Consider the following 24,235-nt stretch of genomic DNA (forward strand, 5'->3'; position numbering starts at 1 on the left):
CTCCTGGGAAAGACTGCAGAATGATATAATTTCTCGTCATCTGACTTCTAGTTTCCAGGCCAAAACCCCCATTGCTAGAAGCTGGCAGCATTTAGCATCGAGCTGTAAAAATATACAGGCAAGGGCTCTTCTTCAGATCTTTGACAGGTGCTGAAACTCATAAAACAATTGCATTCCGTTATGCTTCAAAAGTAGCAATTAGTTCGCTCCAAGGTCAATACAGAAAGCTTCCTAGTACAGACTTTGTGTCTCTAGCTGCATTGAAAGCTTGAGATGATGGCCTCTTTATTGCATAGCCTATAAAGTAATTTAATTTCAGATATTTTTCTAAAGTTTGCTGGACTGATGTTAATCTCCTGTATTCCAGTTTCCACTGTTAAAATATATATATTTAAACAGTTGCAATACTGCATGTACCTTTCAGTTCTCTTCCAGTAGGGCACACTGTGGTTACATTTCAAACAGCACTTTCCAAATACCTTTTCAACACACGTCTCTACAAGCAGTTTGATATACATGTGACATACAGTTCTAATATATTTGTAACACAAGCATCTTGTATAAATCATTTAGATATTCACCAATGACATATATTTATTTACAAAATTCCAGCTAGCTGTGCTGGCAGTATCTCCTTCTGTCACAGTACTCACCATAATGTTCTATCTGTATTGTCCAGTTTCATTCTTTCTCAATTGTTAGGTTTGGATCTGACTTGGCCACTTCTTCCAGCTTGTGGAACACTAAAGCTCTTGAGCTCCTCCCTTTACTCTCAACAACTGTGTCACCTTACATACCTCATATCTTGTTTGCTATCTATAGATTTACAAAGTAGTAAATAATTAGGATGTAAAATAATCTGGGACTCAAACAAAGGAGCAGCTATTCCTCCAGTATCCTTCAATCTTTCCAGGAGTAAATAAAAAAAAAGGGGTTGGTAGGAGGGAAGTTGAGGAAGAATGAAAATGGACAACACAGATGGAATTTTGTGGGCGGTACATTTCTTTTTTATCTGATGTTGCCATTTTCATTCATTCCTCAACTGTTAAGACAGAAACCTAAATCTCGGGAGGACTCTAATGAAGGATATTCCTGAGTACGGACGAGCTAAATGCTGCTCTTCCCTAGAGACCAGATCAAATTTGTAATGAGCAATAAAGGTAAAATGATTAGTCCAGTTTGCAACTCTACAGATATTATCCAAAGAAGTTCTAGACAAAAAGGCTGAAGAAGCTGCCACAGACCTGGTGGAATGGGCTTCAGGTGGTTTTGGTAAAGGAAAACCCGCTTCTTCAAAAACAAAGTTAATACAGTCAGTCAACTATTTAGCTAAAGTTACTTTAGAAACAGGTTTGCCTAATTTTGATTCAGAAAAAGAAACAATTCTTCAGATTCCCTCAATTTTTTGGTTCTGCAAAGGTAAAAAATGTAATTACCTATGAAAATCTTATAAATTTAACATATATTCTCCTTTGTTTGATTCATTTGGAAAAAAAGGACTGGAAGGTTAATAACCTGATTAATATTGGATTCTGACACCACCTTAGGTAGAAAGGAAGGACTGGTCAGTAAAGATAGCCTGTCTTTGTGAAAAATCAAATGAGGTTTAGACAACAGAGCCTGAAGTTCATACACTCTTCTGGCAGAAGTAATAGCAACTAGGAAAACAGTTTTCTATGTCAAAAATTTTAGTTCACACTTAGCCAAAGGTTCAAAGGGGTTGGGTTAATGCCTGTAAAACAATATTGAAATCCTAAGGAGGAGTAGTATCCTTTAAAATAGGTCTAAGCAGATATGTTCTTCTGAGAAAGGCTTTGCAAAGCCTGGAGGAAGCTAAGGTAGTTATTTACTCCTGTATGAAAGTTGGAAATGGCTACTAATTGTACTCTGATGTTGAGGAGCTAACCCCTTCATTGAAAACTGTAGCCAAAAAGTTAAGAAGCTTTGAAATTGGAGGTGAAAAGGGGTCTAGATTCTTTTTATGTGATCAAAACAAATCTTTTCCATTTACTTTTTAAATTTTTCTGGTGGCAGATTTGTGGGATGATAAAAGAAAGTGACTGACAGAGGAGAACAGACAATCAGGGGAACTGGAGAAAACTTGTGGTCAACTTGAGGCCTAAATATTATTAATGAGTCATGCGTGTCAGATAAGACAGTAGGTCTGGGGATGGATCCAGAATCCAAGGAAGATATAGAAAATGAGGCCAAAGGAAGGGAAACCATATCAGTCAAGGCCAATTACGTGCAATGTGGATAACTGTACTCTTCAATTGGGGTGCTTTCTGGAGAAACTTGGGAATGAGAGGGGTAGGAAGGTATACATACAGGAGACCAGGGGACCAAGTGTGAAGTGGAGCATTTCTTGGGGACTCCCCCACTGGGGGATCAGGGCAAAAAACCTGCTGCACTTGTTGAGCGAAGATGCAAAGAGATTGAAGCATGGTTAGCCCCATCGAGAGAAAATCCTCTCTGCTACCTTCATGTTGAGAGACCACTTATGAGGCATTAGCGTAGACCTGCTTAACTTGTCTGCAATCAAACTGAACTTCTCTAGAATATGCGTTGCTATCAGAAAATGATTGTATGAGATCACCCATACTCTCATAGTTCTAGGAGGACAACTCTCATCTCCAGGACACTAACATCTGTATTGGCCTCTTTGGGGGACCATGTGACCAAGAAGTGCTTTCCCCCCACCCAGACTGAGAAGTGTCCATCGTCACTGTGGCCTTGGGTTAAACAACAGCATAAGGACAGCCTTCTTGTATTTGAATGGAATGGAATCACCATAGAAGGTAATTTTTGCATGCTTGGATTATTTTGACTTGATTGGATACAGATTGCTGGAGACTAGATCATTGAGTTGCGATTGTCCATTGAAGGATTCTCATATAGTACCTTGCCAGCAGAACCAGAGTGATTGCTTCTGACATGGAGCCCAGTGCTTGGAGTATCAGACACACTGAAAGAGAACGGTGAATGTTCTTTTTGACCTGGTACTGAATTGTTTGGATTAGAGACAGAGGGAGAGAAGCTACTTGAGTGATCATATTGAAAAGATCACCAATGAATTTCAGAGTCTGAGTTGAACTGAGTTGACATTTGTTGTAACTGATAAAAATCCCCAGATGAGAGCACAGCTGGAGTAAGTAGTCCAGTGCTTGAACTAGTTGATGCCTGGTTGGAGTGGTCAGGAAACAGTCATCCAGATAAGGAAACACTAGTAATACTGCAGTCTCAAGTGAGCTGTAACTATTGTCATGCACTTGATAAACACCCTGGGAGCTGTGGCAAGACCAAAGGGCAGTGCTTAGAATTGGTAATGACTGGCTCCATGTCAGAAGTGTAGATATCTTATGGATCATCTGTTCATTTTGATGTGATAGCATGCATCCTGAAGATCTATCAAGCACATCCAGTTATCCTTGTGCAAAAATGGCAAAATGGACTGAACTGTGACCATCCAGAACTTTGTATGCCATACTGATCAGTTTTGCTTGCTGAGATCCAAGATTGGTCTCTAGTCCCCTGTCTTCTTTTGGCAATAAAAAGAATCTTGAATAAGTTCCGGACTCTATCTGGGCTGGGGGACCTCTTGAATTACTTTTTTTTCTAGCAGCTTGTTTATTTTCAGTTTTGTTATTTCCCTGTGACTGGGTGGAACATCGGGGATTTTGTTTGACACTAGTGGGAGCTGACAAGGAGATTTTGCCAAAAAGGGTGATAGGAGCCAAGAGGTGATGGGATCTGGCACTGATAGATGTGAATGGCTCCATGGTGATTTATCAGATCTAGGTTTTGTATCCAAAGCTGTTGGATCTGACTTTTTGGCTTGTTTGAGAGGAAATTTCGATAACTGAGCTGAAGTAGCAGATATTGTCAGATCTGGAGATCTCTTATGAGATTCTTTTGTATGAAAATCTCCCTTTTTATCTGAAGATTTGGGGGATTGAGCCCCAGAGGCTGTAGATGCAGGTTTAGAGGGCAGCAAATGCCTAAGGATCAACGTATTCTTTCATTCCATCAAAGTATGGGTATTAGCCATATTAATAATTAAATTATTAAACAATTTAACTTCTTCTTATTAACCATATTAATAATTTAATAATTAACCATATTAAGAACTTAATAATTAAATTATTAAACAACTTAACTCCTTCTTTATTGATTCTATAGCCAAACTACTTCTTTACCCAACAAAGCTTCACTTTCACCTCCTCCTATCCCTCCCTCCGCTGACACTACCACCTCCCAACCCCCTTCCTAAACTCTCAATCCCATTCCTATCTCCACCATAAAAAAACTCCTTCAGAAACTGAAACAATGCTCAAATGCCCCTGATGGCCTTCCTTCCTACTTCCTCAAAATTGCTTCTGATGCTATCACCTTTCCCATCTCCATTTTAATAAACTGCTCAGTCCAAGAAAAGTATGTACCCTTACTCTGGAAAAAGGTCTATATCATTCCCCTTCACAAAGGAAGTAATAACAACTTTCCCAATTTCCGGCCAACCGCTATCTTATCTCCTATATTAAAATGTTCTAGAAAAGTGTATCCACCTTCAACTTCTGGTTCTAGATCACAAAATTGACATTTGAAAATGTCAACTGGCATTTGTTTTACATGAAAATGTCGAACTCTAACATACTGGAACGGCCAAATCACTAATTTCTTTCCGACGGAAAGAAATTGGTTGGCCAAAAACCAACTCCTCACAACAACAAACATATTTAAGGAGGGGGTTTCACCCCCCACCCCCCCAACTAAATATTCTAAGTCCGAGACCGCACTACAGTTGGGGAAAGAGCAGGAATAACAAAACAGCCAACCGATTTCTTTCACTTGGAAAGAAATCGGTGATTTGGCCATTCAGGAAAGTTAGAGCTTGACATTTCCGTGTCAAGCAAATGTGAGTCAACATTTTCAGATGTTGATTTAATGATATAGACCCCAACTTCTACCCTACCTCACAAACAAACACCTACTTACCCCCACACAGCATGGTTTTAGACTACAGTACCAAAACCGCTCTCCTCTCCTTCCTCGAAACCATCAGCAAAGACTAGGATTCCGGCTGTCTAGTGTCCACCTGCTTCTGGACTTATCCAAGGCCTTTGACACCATCTCCCATAACCTTCTCCTAGCTAAACTCTCTAATCTAACCCTATCCCACTCTTCTGTCAACTGGTTTTCTAGTTACCTCTCTGACAGACAACAAGCTGTCAAATGGAAAGAGCCACCTCCTCCTTCCTTAATACACCTACAGGCATACCCCATGGTTCTATATTGGGTCTCCTACTGTTCAACATTTTCATAAATGACTTCCACCAAAACATTCCTAGTGCTAAACTGATTCAATGCACAGATGACTCTATGATCATTTGCTCCACCACTTCCACCTCCACTCTCTTAAAATGAACTCAGGATGCTTTCTCTTTTCCGAACTTTGGATGATAGGCAACAACCTATAACTCAACGCATCAAAAACTAAAATTATGTTATTCACTCCTTCAAAAGGTAGCACTATAGACAAGAACTCATTCTCCATTACTAGCCAAAACAATACCTGTCTTGAGGTAGCCTCCCATGTAAAGCTTCTAGGAGTCCTTATTGATGAACAGCTAAAATCTGATACCCACCTACTAACCAATATAAAGAAAACCCACCAGAAACTAGGCATGCTCTATCACCATAACTGCTATATCACTCCCACTATTAAACTTGTACACTCTTAACACCTTCCTCATTTCTTCTGTCTCATACGGTGCTTCACTTCTTACCAACCTTCAGTCTTCTCTAAAAACAAAGCTATCCTCCTGTTATAACAACATTTCTACATTTGCTACCATCTATAAATTCTCCTCCCACCACTGCAAAGCCCTACACAAACTAAATTGGCTCAAACTTCCCAACCATCTTACCTACATTCAACTTACTGATGCCCATAAACTCATCTTTAGTCCCTCCATCTACCCCTCCCTTGCCTCCTCCTTCAAAATGCACCCACCCAACAGACTTCTAAGATCTAGTAACAAGAATATGCTTGAACTCCAGAAGCCTGCTCGTCCTCCAGGCAGACACCTGCTATCCTTTTCCCTAGCTCACCTCTGGAACCCCCTGCACCTCTTATTCGTACTACAGACAACCACTCTACCTTTAAGACCCTGCTTCATTCCCACTTCAAAACCCTCTGGGAGCGTTCCTTCTTTCACCCCACATGACTCACCTCTTTTTCCCCATTTCTCACACTCCGTTACTTCTCTCTTCTCTTCATCACACTGAGCGTCTCTGACTACAACCGTCTTCACTTTTTTCATTCACTCCTACTCTTGCTCTACTTTTGTTTTCTTATTGTCTCTCCTTCTTACATTCAACAATTAACACCTCTTATCCCCATCCTACTTTAACTCTGCTAAGATTTCATGTACAACTGTAATGCCTACCCTGTGTTATTTCACATTCTAACAAATCTAAAAGGAATATGCACCAATGGATTTTTCTTATTTTAAATGTGTGTAAATTTACCTTTTGCTTTTCTGACTGTATTTTCACTGCAATCGTAGATTTTTTGTCATGTTGTGTAATACCATTATTCTTCAATAGTATTACATAAATGTAAATGCATTGTCTTCATATTATACTGTTCATGGAGCTTTTCTATCTGGGACTCCATTGAAAAAAGGCTTTTCTTGGCCCAATGGACTATCCCGGTAAACAAACTGTAAAATAAAATAAAAATAAAAAAATGAAACCCTTTTACAAATATCACACAGTCCAGGTGAGAAGACCCTAAGCAATAAACACACTTTGTATGTGCATCAGACTTGGTTATTTTGTGGCCACAGGTCACATTTTTTAAACCCTGATGGTTTATCAGACATAATGAGGAGAAAGGAAGAACAAGTTAGGAAAAAAATAACTTTTTTTTTGATTGATAGTAAAGGCAAAGAATTACCAACAATGGTAAGCAAAAGGGGAGTACTAAAAAGCTAAAACTTACTAAACAGTGCGGGATACAAGCGATTGTATTAAGGAATACTCCAAGAGTAATGAGAAAAGGGGGGAAATAGTTAGCGATAACTATCTAAGAATAAAGGGAGAAAAAAGAGTGAAAGATATACAAGTTATTAGAATTGTATATCAAAAAGTAGTTAACTCACAAAGAGAGTGCAGTTGTGTAAAATCTTACCACAATGGTAGCTGTGCTTTTCATTGTTGCAGTATTCCCTACATTAGGGATTCCCTGTCTAGGGCAGCTCAACATTTGGACAGTACACCAAAGCCTTTAGGTTCCATAGGGTACATCGGACATCACTCGTATGCTCCCTGTGTATAGTGTAGGGCATAAAGGTGACATCTGAACATATCATCCTTAGAACTGATGACCCCAGTAGGAATGTCAATCTAAGGAACAGAGCAGAACAAACCCATCCAGTAGGAAAAAGAACCATGGCGTGGAGGGAGATTGAGAGTGAATATTGCAACAGTGAAGAGAAGGACATCTACAGTTATGGTAAGATTTTACACAACTGTACTATGTCCTTCTATTCACTGTTGCACTGTTCTTTACAATAGGGACAGCATGAAAAGTCAGGAAGGAAAAAGGGAGTAGGAAGGACCAGCACAGCCCTCAATGAACCCATGCAAACTGGCACTAGCAAAACCAGTCCTAGCTCTGGATATCATATTCAAACTATAGTGCACAGAAGTCCAGGTAGCTGCCTCAAGAATACATGTAGTATCTAAACCTTGAAGAAAGCACCAGAAGAAGCCACAACCCTAGGAGAATAAGCCTTAACAGAAGAAGAAGGGCTATTATCATGATAAGAATAACAAAAAGAAATGGCTTTAGAAATCCAAGAAGAAATAGCTTGCTTGGAAACAACCAATCCTAATGATCCAGGATGAAAAGAAACAAATCAGATTTACAGAAACCTTGGCCTTATCCAAACAAAATCTGAGCTGTCTATGTACATCCAAAGTATGCAACACCTTGTCAATAGCAAATTGTGGAGAAGGGGAAAAAGTAGGCAAATGAATAGACTGATTAATAGAAAGCTCATTCACCACCCTAGGCATAAAGGAACATTGGTTCCGGAAGCTGTTAAAGACTGGGGGGGGGGGGGTGACAGGGGCACTTGGTGAACTAAAAAGGGTAATTGTTTTATAACTATTTGCTACCACAACATAGGTTCACTTGGAGGACATTTTAAGCTTAGCCAATTCTCTTTTGCTGCTTGAATTAACATTTTCTGATTGGTCTTAACTATCCCCATGGCTGATAATTGCATATTAGCCCTAGTGAGAACAACTGTGATCATACCATAGATAATTTGAGGGGGCCATGTAAGGGATGCAGCATTTAGGAACAACCTCTAACCATTAGTGGCATGAGGGAAAATTCTAGAGTACATTTTCTATTACCCATCCTTAGATCCAAGTTGCATTTGAATATGGATGAGCTTTGCTTTATTTTTATGGATAGTCTGTTCCGGAACAGTGGTAGCCTCTGTGATATATATCCATCTCTCCACAACATTCAGTTTAGATACCTGGACTGAGTATTTCTGATGCCATTTGACTTGCTGATGTTCAGTAGGTCCATCTGTATTATGTCGGAGGATGCTTTGTATGCCAGACATGTCACCTCTAAGCACTCTGTAGGATACTGAGTATAGTAATAAATCTTTGAGGTGTTCCATGCAAGACCTATTGTTTAGGACTTGTATCCTTTTAATAAGGTATCTCTGAAGGAATTCCAATTGTTGCATGGGGCTGGACATATACATGCCAAAGTGGGCATTATACAAAATGATTGACATAATGAGAGCTTTGTAAAGGGGGACAACAGCATCTCTAGATCTAGCCACAATCAATTTGTTTAGAAGCTGTGCAATATAGAAAGGCTTTCTTATGACTCTGGACACATGTTGGTCAAAAGTTAGGTCACTGTACACACAAGTTCCCAAATGCCAAACAATTGGATCAGTTCTCAGAGGGCATTGTCATGATTTTGACACCAGTTATTATTTAGGACAAACCTTCCTGCATGATGGTTAAGTCATTTGGGGATTCAATAACTTCTCCTATCTTGCAGTCATCTCAAACTTAGCTGGCCAAAGCTCTTTGGTGTTTCCTTTTACTTTTGAAATGTATATGCCAAACAGAAAAAGTCTCAACACCGAACCCTGGGGGGCTCCATTGGTGACTGGTCTCTTCCCCTGTTTTGATCTCCTGCATCCTGTGAGACAAGTTGGCAATGCAGCTGGTGATGTAAGTGTTTGCTCCTACATTATTCATCTTTTGTACTACACCTGAGTAGGAGATTGTGTCCAAAGGCTTGGCCATGTCAAGGTAATGTGGTGTGAACTGTTTTACTACCATCCATTGGTTTGGTAACAAGAGTAAAGCTTAAAATTTGCCCAAGATTTTGAGCCTTTCACACTTTCCTCTGGGCTGTTTTCAAACACATTTTAGGGCCATGCATACATGTATGCATTCCTTGATTCACCTTCCTAATTGTATTAAATTATATTCCTTGTATAATACAGCACCAGTTGTTAGAATGTGTTTTAAAACTGTAGTTTTGAACAGTCTTCCAGTAAGCAATGAAACACAATGTATGAACCAATAATGACAAAACAAAACTACCCATTTTAGAAAATTTCAACCATAAAAGGCCACTCAAACTTCTCATAATCCACCAATATCAGTAAATATGCAAAATGTCTGCAGAAGTAAGTCATCTAAATAATTCCATATTTAAGGGATCTCTAATGAAGAGGTTGCTGCTAGGAAATAATTTCTTTGTTTCATCTAAAAATAATTTGGCTGTTGCCCTTGAAGAATTAATTGTCTATGTTATATTAAAAAATGATAAGCTAATAATATTGCAACAGGGAATAGATGGCAAACTGATAACAGGTTCATAGTTACTAGGTAAATCCTCCAAAGGAGGACATTCACAAGACTGTAGCATCCACTCCCTTTAAAATACAACATAGTACAGTATCAGTGATCAGCATACTGTGGGAGTAGACCCCACAGCCTTCTGCATCAAAAGTAAGCTACTACCTGTTGTGCTAATAATGCAAACGGTCTTGGAATATGCAGCGCTAAACTTCTATTCCCCTGAAGCTCTCGGCTCCTTGTAAAAATTTGAATTTATTTAACATTTTTTTACAGGGAAAGTCAGACTTGGAAGAAAGCCAACTTTCAGCAGAGGCCCAGGGAGAAATGCTCCAGATGCATGTCTTTGTAATATGGGAAGAAACCAGAGTACCCAGAGGGAACCCACTAAATCAAGGAGAACATACAGACTCCACACAGAATGTACAACAATCAAACCACATAACCTCTTGGTATGAGGTAACAACACTACCACTGCACCACCCACTTGGTGCAACTAAACTGTTCAATTTCACAGCAGAAGAAATCTGGAAAAAAACAAAATTTATTTGGGGGGGGGGGCAAACGGCTAAAACCAGGGACACATTTTAAACATTCCTTATATAATCTTAGAAAGCTGCTAAAATAGTGTTTTGTGTTACTGTGTGTTTCCAAATAAAAAGATGGTAAGACTGAAACTTAAAGGGCTTTTATTATGATTTGCCAGAAAGCCACAAATCTTAAGAGGAACAGACCAAAAGTATGAGCCAAACTCCCTGAATCGCATGTGGTGGTGTGGGTAGAAAATGCAGGGCTCTGTACCTAAGGTACAGCGTTTGAGCTCAATTACACGCACAAGAAATATTGCTTTGGAGCTACTGCATAAAATAAATGGATCCAGCACTAAATGAGTATCGCTTTGGATCTGTGAGCTACGGCTCTTTTTGATGTAAATCCAATAGCATTGTACCTATAAACTCTAGCAAATAAATTATTCCAGACATTTAACAACTTGAATACATCCTTGGTCAAAGCATTACACTTGTAATTATGTGCAAATGACCTCTAAAAACAGTCATCAACATCTTGGAATAATATGCAATCTCAAGTGGTACCCAAGGTCAGAGCCCATTCTAATGCCAAAATAACTGTAAATGTTTTGAAACCTTGATGACAATTTGTAAATATCATTCTAAGCAATGCCTCAAATATTTCAACAACTTTCACACTGTTTTCACACCACCATGGGAACAGCCAGCAATTCCTCGTACAGTAAACTCATGTACTGTTACTTCCTATGTTTTCTATTCTGTATATTTGAAATACAGAATTAAAAATGCAATGCATGCAGTAACATTACTACAATCAAATCTATAACAATCTGTATACCATTTTGTGACTGGTTTGATTAAGGTATTGAGGGAAATTCCAGCCACTTTACAGAACATAGTGGGATAAAGAAAGACTTAGGCCAATGGCAAAGTGAGCTATCTAGCTACTGCATAAAATAAATGGAGCTAGCACTAAACGGCCATCGCTATCACTTCAGAGCTACTGCATAAAATAAACAGAGCCAGAAATATCACTTTGGAGCTACAGCATAAAATAAACGGAGCCAGAAATACCACTTTGGAGCTACTGCATAAAATAAATGGAGCTAGCACTAAACGGCCATCACTATCACTTCGGAGCTACTGCATAAAATAAATGGCCATCACTTACTGCATAAGCGTAACAGAATGAAATATCACTGACTTACTCCAGAACTGGAGCCTTAGAAGTAAGCAGTTATCCACGGAGCTAACACTTGGGAGCCTTACCAGCAAGAAGTGCTTTACATGCACTTTTTTGTTTAAATTAGTGTGCGACATGCACATGAGTCCTCCTCGCCCTGTGGTTCCAGCGCCTATAGCTAAACTGTCCTATTCAGAACATTTCCATCATAAAGGTCTACTTCCACACACAACTGCATTTTAAATTTATTGTTTGAACATTTTTTCCAGTAGGCAATGAAGCAAAATGAATGCATCAATAATGACAAAACTGCCTTATTCAGAACATTTCCATGATAACAGACTACTTCTACACATAATATATAAATACAGAATCACAGTAGAGTGTAAGCAATAGGCATGCTGCACAGCTTCTTGAACTTATTTTCATGGGGGGGGGGGGGCAAAAGGCCAAAAACAAGGGACACATTTTAAACATTGCTTGTATAACTTTGGAAAGTTGCTTGCATAAAACATTGTGTTACCACCATCCATTTCACTGCCAAGTCTTGAACCCAAAATTCTATGTACTATAGTCAGAGTAACATACCACTAAGCTAAACCAACAGCTTCTAGAAAGACAGGAAGGCAAACTTAAATGGCTATCATATCATTTACTGACTTCAGTTCTCACTTCTCACCATAGCTCTCAACCTCTTAGCACAAAAATACAGAACAAAGCCAAAAATGGGGGAATACAGCCCCAAAATAGGGACACATTTCACTCTTATTCACCTACAGTTATAAATAATGTTACTTCAAAACACCCAAGCTAGATAAGAAGCATTCCTGCAGTAAAGCGCCTGACAAGTAAAATATGACACAGAATATGGCTACTGTTAACAGAGCTGGAAAATAGTTATGTTATTTGCCACGATAAAAGTGTTGATGGTACAGTGAATAATTCACAGTAAGTGTGTTAAGGTCCACACTGCATGCAAGTGCAGCCATACAAACACACGCGCACGCATGCGTGTGTGGACACACACACACACACACACACACACACACACACACACACACACACACACACACACACACACACACACACACAAATGCTATCAGGGTCGTAGGTATTGCCTAGAACCATGGAAAATTTTTGTGTGCAGCTGAAATGAATCTTTTATGCATATAAAAAAGAAAAAATTTTACAGTCTTGGTGTACCTCTCAGTTTCTAAGGTACCCTGCCTGATACCTTTGCCTGACATCTTGCTTTATTTCCCATAAAATGATTAGAGCAATGGAACACTTGTGATGACACTGCTTTAGCAGATCTGGCTTTTTTTTTTCAGGCAATGGAACTTGATTCCGTATAAGCTCCGTGACTTCCTTGTGTGTTCCTGCTTTGTTTAGCAGAGGGGTGCATTAGCATGACACTAATGACTGAACAGAACTTCAGTGAGCTTCGTTTGTAACAATGTTAGACCTAAATCCTACTCTGTGTAGAGAGCTCAGATAGGTTCCACTTCTAAGCTTCTCGTCCTGGAGCATTTGAGTTCACATAACTGTTTTCTGATTTCCATCATCTTACAGGGCAGCTCTTTATATAAGGCAACAGCAGTAGTACAGTATGGCCAGGTAAACATTAGACAGCAGATTGTATGTGGATAGGCACATGATGTTCTGAGATCTGATCTGTGCAAAAATGATCTCTGTACCCATGGCTCTTTATGCCCACTGCATGTTGTCATCTTGAAGTATAGAATATAACCAAAGGCTAGGTAAAGCATGTAATGCTCTCAAAATGCTGGATGGAACAAATTAGTCAGCACATTATCAATAGAAAAGCACACAATATGCACATACAGCTCTTACTGCTAAGCAACCAGCATGTTTACTGAAAAATACAAATTGTTTTCATAGAAAGAATTAAAATAGAATTAATATCATGCTATGTCCTATTTTTGTTTGCAGGTACTTTCCATTTTCAAAGAAAAGTCAAATCGCTTGCCACATCACATCTCCTCTCATTTAATTAACAAACGAGCTTCTGAAGATTACACCATAAGCTTTCCATCACCACATAACAGCTCAGCAGGGAACCAGTGACAAGGAAAATTAAAACTATATAACTGTCTGACATCTGTTCCTGATGATAACCACAATATAATCGATTGTCTGAACCTGTGGCTAGAAACAGAAATGGGACACATTTTCTTTGCTCCCTGCGTGCATCATGCAGCACTTATCAGTGTTGTTCACCACACCACAGGACAGGCAGCATCAGTTTGTGTCGCACAAAGTTAGGGAAGGAAAACATTACTGTCACGAGCACTGTCTTGGCGTCTGTGCATGTGTCATCTATGAGTGCTATTTTTCAATGAATATAACTTTGACAGAACTCCGGAGTAGATAAGAGCTCGGTAGTGCTTCAATATCTCAGATTATTACTATAAATGGAATCAGGCAATTATGTCAATTAGAATACAGGATAATGTGTTTAACTCGAAGTTTTATACAGACCCTTAAAGACAAATGCTTCATCGTATATCATGTAACAGCTCAGTGTCCAAGCAAATTCTCATTTGACATGTTACCCCAGGAAGCTTTTGTTTCTTTAGGAATTCCCATTTATAATTTTGTGTCATAACGATCTGATTTTAACTGTAATGAAGGCTCCTTTTTTTCCCCATCGCTACATCCCCCCACAGCCATTACAGCTAAAGGCACATGTGCAACAGAATAAGACTACGAGACAAAAACTGGGTTCAATACATGATGATTCTTTAATCTTCCAGATTTTAAAATGCACACACACACACCCAGTGTGCAGTTTACTCACTCGTCTCCCACTACAGACTCCATCCTAAGTCCTAAGTGACAGCTTCCATTCCGAAAATAAATCCCTCTGAGTACGATAAGTTCCTGCTCACAAAAGCCCAGAAATACGTGCGCTGCGAGCTGATGTCATCGGCGCGAAAAATTAAATAATAAAGAACTAACAGTTGGGAGGTATGATCTGCAAAAGTGGGGGGGGGGGGCTCCCCTCCTCCCTCGCCCATGTAAAGGAAGGATTAGTAAACAGGGACATCCTGTTCTTACAAAACACCAAAAAAAAAGTAGGTTAAGCCATAAAGGCTTGTACCTCAGACACCTGTATGGCAAAAATAAGGGTCATCAAAGGCACGGTCTTCCAAGAACAATGCTGCAGGGAAGCTAAAGCGGAAGGCTCAAAAGGAGCCTGGGCCAAATTTTTTAAAACAAAATAAAGATCCCATGAAGGAGGAATGGGATTTCTGGGAGGTCTAATAAGAAGGACACCTTCTAGAAACTGTTTAGCCTTAAATCTAGAAGCTAAGGGAGGAGATAAAAGCAGACAATAAGAAATAGCTGACAAGTGGGCCTTCATAGAGGAATGGGCCAACCTAGCACTGAGCAATACACACAAATAAGGGAGAATCAAAGCAACATCCAAAGAAAGTTATGAGAGAGACCATGCAGAAAATGTTTTCCACTTGGATAAGTACGATTTTCCATTAGTGGGCTTCCTAGCCTCCTGCAGGACCCTAAGCACATCCTCAGGAAAAAAAAGGTATCTGCAGGGAATCAAAATCCTATTATCCACAGTGTCAACTGAAGAGTAGACAGGTGGTGGATGGATAAGAGGTCCCTTGTCTTTTGTGTCATGGATCCATCCTGTGAGTTAACTTGTGATGATTGCCCCTGCCTAAATACAGAAGAAGAGGGAACCAACACTGTCTTGGCCAAAAGCGAGTCACCAACAAGATTTTGGAAGCATCCTGCTGTATTTTGAGCAGGACTTTCAGAATGAGAGGAAGTGGGGAAGGCATAAAGAAACATCCCCTTCCATGAAAAAGAGAGGGTATCCATCTTCCAAACCAGAAGAGCTGGAACTCTGGCATAAAAAAGTTGTCTGTTGAGAGGGGGAGGCAAAAGGATCTACTTGAGGAGTATCCCACTGCTGGACAATGTCCAGAAACACACCCCTGTGAAGTATCCATTCATGAGACTGTCATGAACCTGCTCAGACAGTCTACTGCCATATTCTGACCTGAGAGAATATAAACCGCCTGAAGAGTCACTTGATACTGGACAGCTAGTTCCAAAACCAGAAGAGCTAGACCGCAAAGGCAAAAGGATTTTGTCCCCCCTTGTTTGTTGACAAACCACATCACTGTGGTGCTGTCTGTAAATACTCTGAGAGGACCTGGAGTAAAAAGATGGTGAAAAGCTTGAAGGCCCAACAGAAGAGCCCTCGACTCCTTGATATTGATGTGCTCCTTCTGTTGTAGAGGTGATCAAGGGCGCTTTACTTTTAGAGAGCCGAAGGAAATGCCCCGTCCCACATCTGAAGCTTTTGTGAACAGCTCCTGAGAGGAGAGAGGACAAAAAGGAAGCCTTGGGTTGAGGGACAACTGCCCAGTCCACCACTGAAGTTCCTGCTTGAGGAACCTGAATTATAGGGGATGAGAATGCTGAAGCCAAACTGACTTTAGAAACCACTGACACTTTGTCATATGGAGTTTGGCTACAGGGAGCATTGGTTTAGGCCATGAAACTGAAACCTCTCAGAAATTCCCAGCTGTGATAGAAGTCAGAGGAAGACGGGATTAAAGAAGGCAATGAGAGTTAAAGCCTCAGTGGGAGGCAGGGAGGCCAACATAGAAACTGTCTGGATCCTGAATGCCAGAATACATGATCCTGAGATGGAGTCAGAAAGGATTATTGAAAAGTGATAGTGAACCCCAAACTTTGCAAAAGAGAAATGGCAAAATGAAGATGCTGCAGAAGAATCTCTGAAGAGGAAGCTTGGAAGAGTAGGTCATTGGGATAAGGGAAGACCTGAACCCCTTTTAGTCTGCAAAAGGCAATCACAGGAGCAAGGCATTTGGTGAATACCCTTGGGGCAGTAGAAATGCCAAAGGGTAAATGGCACAGGATGTATGGTCATGAGAAGCACCTAGACAGAACAAGCACTACAAGTACTATTCCTGACTGTGTTTATGGGGCATCTGTCTCCCATACTGGCATTTACCCTTCCTGGATGACATGAACTCCACAAACACACAAGAAAAGATAAGATACAAAAACCCCAACAAGGCACTTATCTGACAGCTTGCTGAACCAGCAACAACGTCAGTATCAGAATGACAATCAAGGACAGCATTCAGACTGGTGGCAAAGAAGTTCCAAGAATGGTACTGTCGAATGTCACCTTATGCCTTATGCTGTACGTGGGAAGCATATGCATGATGTCCAACATAACCTATGCAACCTAAAGGCTTTGGTATACATACCCTAGTCAACCTAAAGGCTTTGGTATACATACCCTATGCAACCTAAAGGCTTTGGTATACATACCCTATGCAACCTAAAGGTATACTGGCTGAACATCAGGCTGCCCTAAGCAGGGAATCCCTAATGTAAAGAATACTGCAACAATGAATGGAAGGAGATCTATCAGAGCTTACTGGAGAGTTTACAGTGAGCATGTCTGAACACTATAGTGGAAAACAAGATCAGAGGTATATAAGGTGACAAGGGCATTATGGGTCAAGGGAGGAGCTCGAGAGTTTCAGTACTCTACATGCTGGAAGGAGCGGCCGAGTCAGATCAGAGGACTGAATCCAAACCCAACAGTTGAAGAATGAATGAAAATGACAACAGATTAAGTACTACACTGAAAGATTGAAAGCCCAGTCATTGTCATTGTATTCTGCCTCCTACAGGCTGCTTAGGGGTGACCTGTGCCTGACTTACAGGGCAGTCTGACCCAGCCCTAATGGAAATGCTACACATTCGTAAATCAAACTGTAGAAGGGTCACTCACTCCAGGTATCTTAACCTAGCCTCTGACATGAACAGGTCATGCTGGAGAAATAGCTACATCTTCCAGAGATTGCCATTTCCCTGGAACAAGCTTCCAATTCACATAAAACAGAGCCCCTCCCTTATCCTCTTCAAAAGCAACCTAGATCAATGGATGGGTGACGGCAGATTCACTCCTTGAGTGGTACTCATGTCCCTCCTACACTGAGGAAGTCAGCATTAACTAGAATAGACCCTTACCTCTGGGAACTTCCCTCACCTAAACACTGACAACTAGGGCAACTCAGGATAAATATGGCTAGGCTTCTAGGTTTTCTAGGGCAATTAGCCTAGTAACCTATGAATCTATGAACCTATAAACTACAGAAATCAAAATGTAGAATGGCAGCTTAAGCAGGTATATTCTGAGCCGATAGAAAGAGTACAGACAATTAAACTGGCGTCAGTGAAACTGAAATTGGTTAGTCATATAAGGTCTCACACAGTCGTGCTCCTTCAGGTAATCTAAAATCATTATGATGCCCATGTGCTTAAAGAGTGATAAAACAATCACAAGATATATAATCATTTTTAAAGCGAAAACATTGAAGAATACATTTAAATCAGACAGCTCTATTAATGCCTGGAGGATTGGCACCTCTTAACCTAGTTATCCATTTGTATTCATTAATGTCTGTATTATTTAAAAGGCCACCCCCTCTCTTCTTCTCTCAGAGCTTTAATTATGTTTTCTAATACACTAAACATAAATTCATGTTCAAACCCGCATCATTATTTTGTTTATTTTATTTTTATTTATTTTACATTTGTTGACCGGGAATGTCCAACTAGGTTCCACAGAGCCTGTTTTCAGCGGAGGCCCAGGGAGAAATGCTCCCGATGCATGTCTTTGGAATGTGGGAGGAAACCAGAGTACCTGGAGGAAACCCACGTGAACACAGGGAGAACATGCAAACTCCACACAGAAGGCACCCCAGCCGAGAATCGAACCAGAAAACCTCTTGCTGTGAGGTGACAATGTTAACCGCTGCACCACTGTGCACCATTTATGCTTAAATAATGTTTGTTTTTTTAACTTGTCTGTTGATTACTGAAATGTGTTCACATATATGTTTGAACTTGTCTGTTGATTACTGAAATGTGTTCACATATATGTTCTTTCAACATTCTGTTGGCTTTACCAACATAAAATTCTTCATAAGACCCACATGAATCCAGGGCTTATATTCAAGCATATAGACCAGAATACCCAACTACAGTATATGTATATGGTCAGATAAACACACCACTGATAAAATTAATGAACAGTTGATGGAACAAATGATAAATTTAAAGCAAGGAGTTATAATGATCAAATGGCTGGTGATATTACAAATCACCTCTTCAGTGCTTAAGAAAATGACTACAAATAATATTAAAAAGCAGATGAATGCAATCAATAAAAATAAAATTAAGTTTCCATTCAGTTATAACAGACATACTAAAGATATAAATAAAGTAATGGATGTTTGTAGGTCTTCTGAGAGCCTGAATGACATTATATATAACCTAATATCACATTTAATCTTGTGAATAATTCAAAACATAGTTTATGTGACAAGGACTGCGTACAGTAAACAAATTCCAAAAAAATGAAAGAGAAAATATTTATTTGTTCAAGAACTGCGGAAAAAAAGCCAAAAAAATCAGAAACACTTTTTAAATATTATTGTAATTCACTTAAGAAGTTAATAGAACAACAGATTTTGTATCAACGTGCATTTTCTGAGAACAAAAATTCTGAAACTCAAATGAAGGGCTTTACTGACTGACTGTAATCCTCAGTGACTTACAAGAAAATCAAACAAAAATATGAGACAAAATCAGAGACAATTAAAAGGTACAGAATGTGACTATATAAGTAGAACAGAAGTTATCGAATACAAACAGATTACTAAGTAAAGATCTGACACTTCCACAAGCATTAACCGAGCTCCCAATGTCAAACCTATCTATAAATGCTGAGGCCTGAAAAGATAATTGATTTTAAGCCGTATCATCAGTTTAATATTGTTTTAGCATCTGCAGCCCTAGAGATTTTTACCTAAATAAGTACACCTGTGTGAAAGCTTGGGTGATAAATGTCTGGTTTCTTTGAGTTGGACTTTGCTTTTTACTTTTTTTAAACACTTCCCTACCCTTAGACCACTTAAATGTACTGTTGGATAACTCCAGCTGAGAACTGCAAAAGTTCCCTCAAAACTAGATGACAATCTGCAAGGCCATGGAATGGATTATCATGGACCTCATTAACAAGGACATTGGCAACCTCCAAACACTCAATCTCACACAATTTGGCTTCATCAAGGGGAGGTCATGTCTGTTAAATTTGGTTGATTTTTTTGAGACAGTCACCAAAGCCACGGATGAGGGGAAGGCAGTGCACACCACCTACCTTGACCTGGCCAAAGCCTTCGACACTATTCCCCACTCGGGCATAATAGATAAACTCTCTCAACTAGGTATCAATCCATATGTTACCAGATGGGTAGCTAACTGGCTCACTGATAGAACCCATCTAGTCAAACTAGGGGAAGTCACCTGAAGCAGTAGACCTGTATCAAGTGGCATACCCCAGGGTTCACTCTTAGGGCCTCTGTTATTTGGGATATACTTTTCTGAGGTGCAGGCCAAAACCAGTGGGCTATGGCTGACCAGATTTGCAGATGACTGCAAGCTGGGCGATGTCATCAAATCCCCTAGTGACGTGGACATCCTCCAAGAGGGTCTCACCCAAACAAATGACTGGTGCCAGAAACATGGCCTCAAGCTAAATACAAAAAAATGCATCATCATCATCATCCCCTTTGGGGAGAGTGACGTCCTCACAAATTATCACATTAATAACACTGTCCTAAGCATGCAGTCAGTTGTGAGGGATTTGGGCAACCAGACTGATAGCAACCTAACTTTTGACCACCATGTTGCTTCCACTGTACGGACAGCTTTCTACATGGCCCACCTCATAAGTAAGGGTATCTCATCCAGGGGACAAGGCAGTCATAACATCCCTGTATTCTTCCATTATAAGGCCCATTATTGAGTACAATGCCCCATTTGGCATGTACCTCACAAAGCACATGAAGCAGCTGGAGAGAACACAGAGGTTCCTCACCAGGTGAATCCAGGGCCTCAAAAATCTACCATACACAGACAGGCTAAAAGCCCTATCTCTCTACTCTGTTTCATACAGACTCCTTAGAGGTGACTTCTGCCTGGCATACAAAGTGATCTTGGACTCTGCCTTGATGGGACTGCTGCATATCCCCAAGTCAAGCTCCACTCAAGTAACCTGCACACGTGACCTCAAACTGGTCTGTGACATTAAGAGGACTTGTTTGCTGGACAGATATGTGCCACAGGCACTCCCCGTATGTAGAACAGACTCCCTCTCCACTTCAAGCAGAGCACCTCTTTACCTGTTTTTAAGTGCAACCTGGATAACTGGATGGGAAATAGAAAATACATCCCTGGGATTCCATCTGTGTCCCTGCTGGACAGGGACATCTGGTGCTGATTTGTCTACACATGGGCTAAACTCTTGCCTATGCTTATAAGAGCCTCAGGGCCAATAGCTTAGTAACTTCCTATGAGCAATGGACATTTTTCTGACCTGAATGCCTTTTTTTATCCTTCCTGTGTTTTTTAACTGAAAACGATATCCTATTTCAGGAGGATGAATTACTCACACACCTGATAAGGCAAATATCCTGCTATTTCAGGAACTTTCTGTTTAATCTTTACACAGTGAGGGGTGTGTAACTGCAAACAGTTCTTTCATATGTTTGTTATTCAAATCAAACAACAGTTAATAACAGCTACTACTCACTGAAAACGTTAAACTGTAAATTACAGATAATGGGATAGTATTCAGCAGGAACAAATGCCAGATAGATTTTTAACTCCACATTTCCTCAGATATTTCTCCAGAGTTTTGTATCCTATGTTTGACTTTGCAGGCTACAATAGTTATTTGCTTACTTCTTGGTTTTGCTTTCACACCTTGCTAAAGACAAAAACAGTAATATATTTTTACATTCTATCATAATGTACTTTGATACCTGTATATATTCTGTATATCATTTGTACCACATTTCACTCGCTGTTTGTGCACATATTAATTTCTTCTTTGGCAAATGTATTTTCCCTAGGCTAAAAAAGGCATGGCGTGAAACTATTCTACCTCTCCTGAAAAAAAAATGGAAAACAGTGACTGCAGTCTTTGCATAAGGCTTTGAAGGGAAACAAATGAATGGACAGATAAATAATCAAGTGTGTGTCTACGTTCTACATAAAAATAAATGTTTTCAGCTTGCCCACTGAAATCTCATTGCTGTCCTAAAGGAGGATGTGCAGGGACACAGTGTTGATCTCTTTTGCAAATGTTGCCTCAGTTGTGTATGAAGCAATGAGGACTGGTAATGACTTATTATAAATAAGCTGCATTATTGATTCTAAAAAGCTCCTGAGAAAGAACAAAAGGAATCTAAAGAGATGAGATGAGTCAAACAATGGGACAGCTGACCTGTCCAGTATAAATGTGATGCTGAATCTGGGGTGTCCAGTGACTGTCAGATTATTGCAAGTACATCATACAGACACATTACTTAGACATACACATTATCATCAGGATGGCACAAAGTGGGGGAGGGGCATACGCTGTTCAGCACAGAACTAGAATTGTGGTTTCAATGCACTTGGGCCGACATAAGAGGTGCAACAAACACTACCATACATCTAACTATACATCTGATACTGAGGCAGCTGGACACCAGACAGTCTGACATATCCAAGGGAGAGTCTGCACCAACACCATGTCTATGGACAAACAAGGGCAATGACAATGAACACTCAAGTAATGCCTACAGGCCAGTAGTGGTAGACGAATGACCAAAGCAATACACAACAGCTTTGCTGACTGCTTGGGGAGGTAGTGTGCCGATAACAAGCAACATAGGTGGAATAAAGGGAGATGTCCATTACTAAAGTGTTAAACATCCTGTATGCTGCAACTCATTCTATTTCTATACAATTCAGGCAATGCATAGCATGAACAGATTAATTACACTAGTATACAGTAAGAATATTACCACCCTTGTTACTATAGTGATGAGTATCCCAGCCTGTCACATGGAAGACCAGGGCACGATTCCCTGACATGAAGTAACTGAATGTTTGCACTGTTAGTAATGCAACAGGTACACCTAAAAAGTCAGGATAACTTGTTTGAAGCTTCCATTTTGTCCACTGCCATACAACCACTAAAACATAGATAAAATATCAAGGAGAGCATACATGCAGAAGGCCATGTGTTCTACTCCCACACCATGAAGATGGATTGCTGACACTGCAGTATTCTTTACGGCGAGTGCTGCACTCCTCAGTGTGTCATCGTTTGGATGAGATGTTGTTGAATTGAGGCCCCATCTGCCTGCATTGATGGTAGGTGCTCTGAGATCTTTTTTTCCACAGACCCTAGGGCACAACAGTAGTGGGTCTGACTCCAGATCACATGGCTGTGTGTCTGAATCATATCAGGATCAACTTAGGGGAATGGGGATGACATAACGGTTAAGGGATTTACTTCATTGACACAAGGTATAGGGTTTGTTTCTCACTCCTGATGGGACATTTGCTAGGCTCAAAATGCCTGCAAGGGCTGCTAGCCTAGTACCCACCTATGAATGTACATGTACAGACTTTACTAAGCTGTACCAAACTGTCATTATACACACAAGAAAATGTATCTGTACCTGCAAAGTACAGAAATTGCCTCCTATCAGCCACAAATATCGTGGCATTCAAAGTGGAGAGATGAGATGTGAACTCTCCTTGACATTTTGATCACTTTGATCACCTCATCTGAACTACAAGAGGCCCAGAACATGTTAGCATGTAGCCAGCAATAATTATGCAGTTACAATCCAAGGTGGACAATTTGGATAGTCATCAATGCTGCAACAACCTTTGGCTTGTAGGGATGAAGGATGGCACTGAAGATGAAGATGTAGAAAGGCACTGATAATGATGTAGAGGAATTCCTATAAATGAACTCCCAGGAGCTGTTCATCTGCAGCAGCAGATCACCATGGAAACAGCACACAGATCGCAGATCACCATGGAAACAGCACACAGATCGCTGACACCAAAGGGAAGCAACTGCTGATGCAATTATTCTTCATGTCCAAATTTCTGACAGGGAATTTCTGTTAAAAACCATTAAACAGGTAAAGAATTCAATATGACAGGGCAAACAGTTTGCCCATTCCAAAATTATTCAAGCAACATTCTCAGCAAAAGTAGACCTCTGAGTGCTGTTCAATCTCTGTGCTATAAGAATTCCCCTGCTGGCATTGTTAAATAACAGGTAATTTAATTTAACAGGGAAAACACATGTAAAAGACTTGAATCTCCAAAATTTGCTATGAGTTTCCAACAGTCTATTAATAGGGTTAAATAGCTCTAATCTGTGTTTATATCACTCTAGATTCCCCCATAGATTCATTGACTCATGCAAGCCAGAGCGGGGCTCTAAGAGGTAGAATGGGCTGGCTAAGTATGCTGCAGTATCCAAGAGGCTGCCAGTCTCCTATGAAGATACATACCCTGAGGGTGAAGTTCCCAGCCCATCATGCTCACCAGTGAAGGAGGCCGAGTGGCATCCATTCTTGTTGCCTACTCAGAAGTATACTCCATTATTACATGCAAATGCCAGGGATGTATGGCAACAATTGAAAGCCAA

This window comes from Protopterus annectens, chromosome 17.part0 (genome assembly GCF_019279795.1).
Source record: "Protopterus annectens isolate FY-2018-M chromosome 17.part0, PAN1.0, whole genome shotgun sequence".
Classification (NCBI taxonomy): Eukaryota; Metazoa; Chordata; order Ceratodontiformes; family Protopteridae; genus Protopterus; species Protopterus annectens.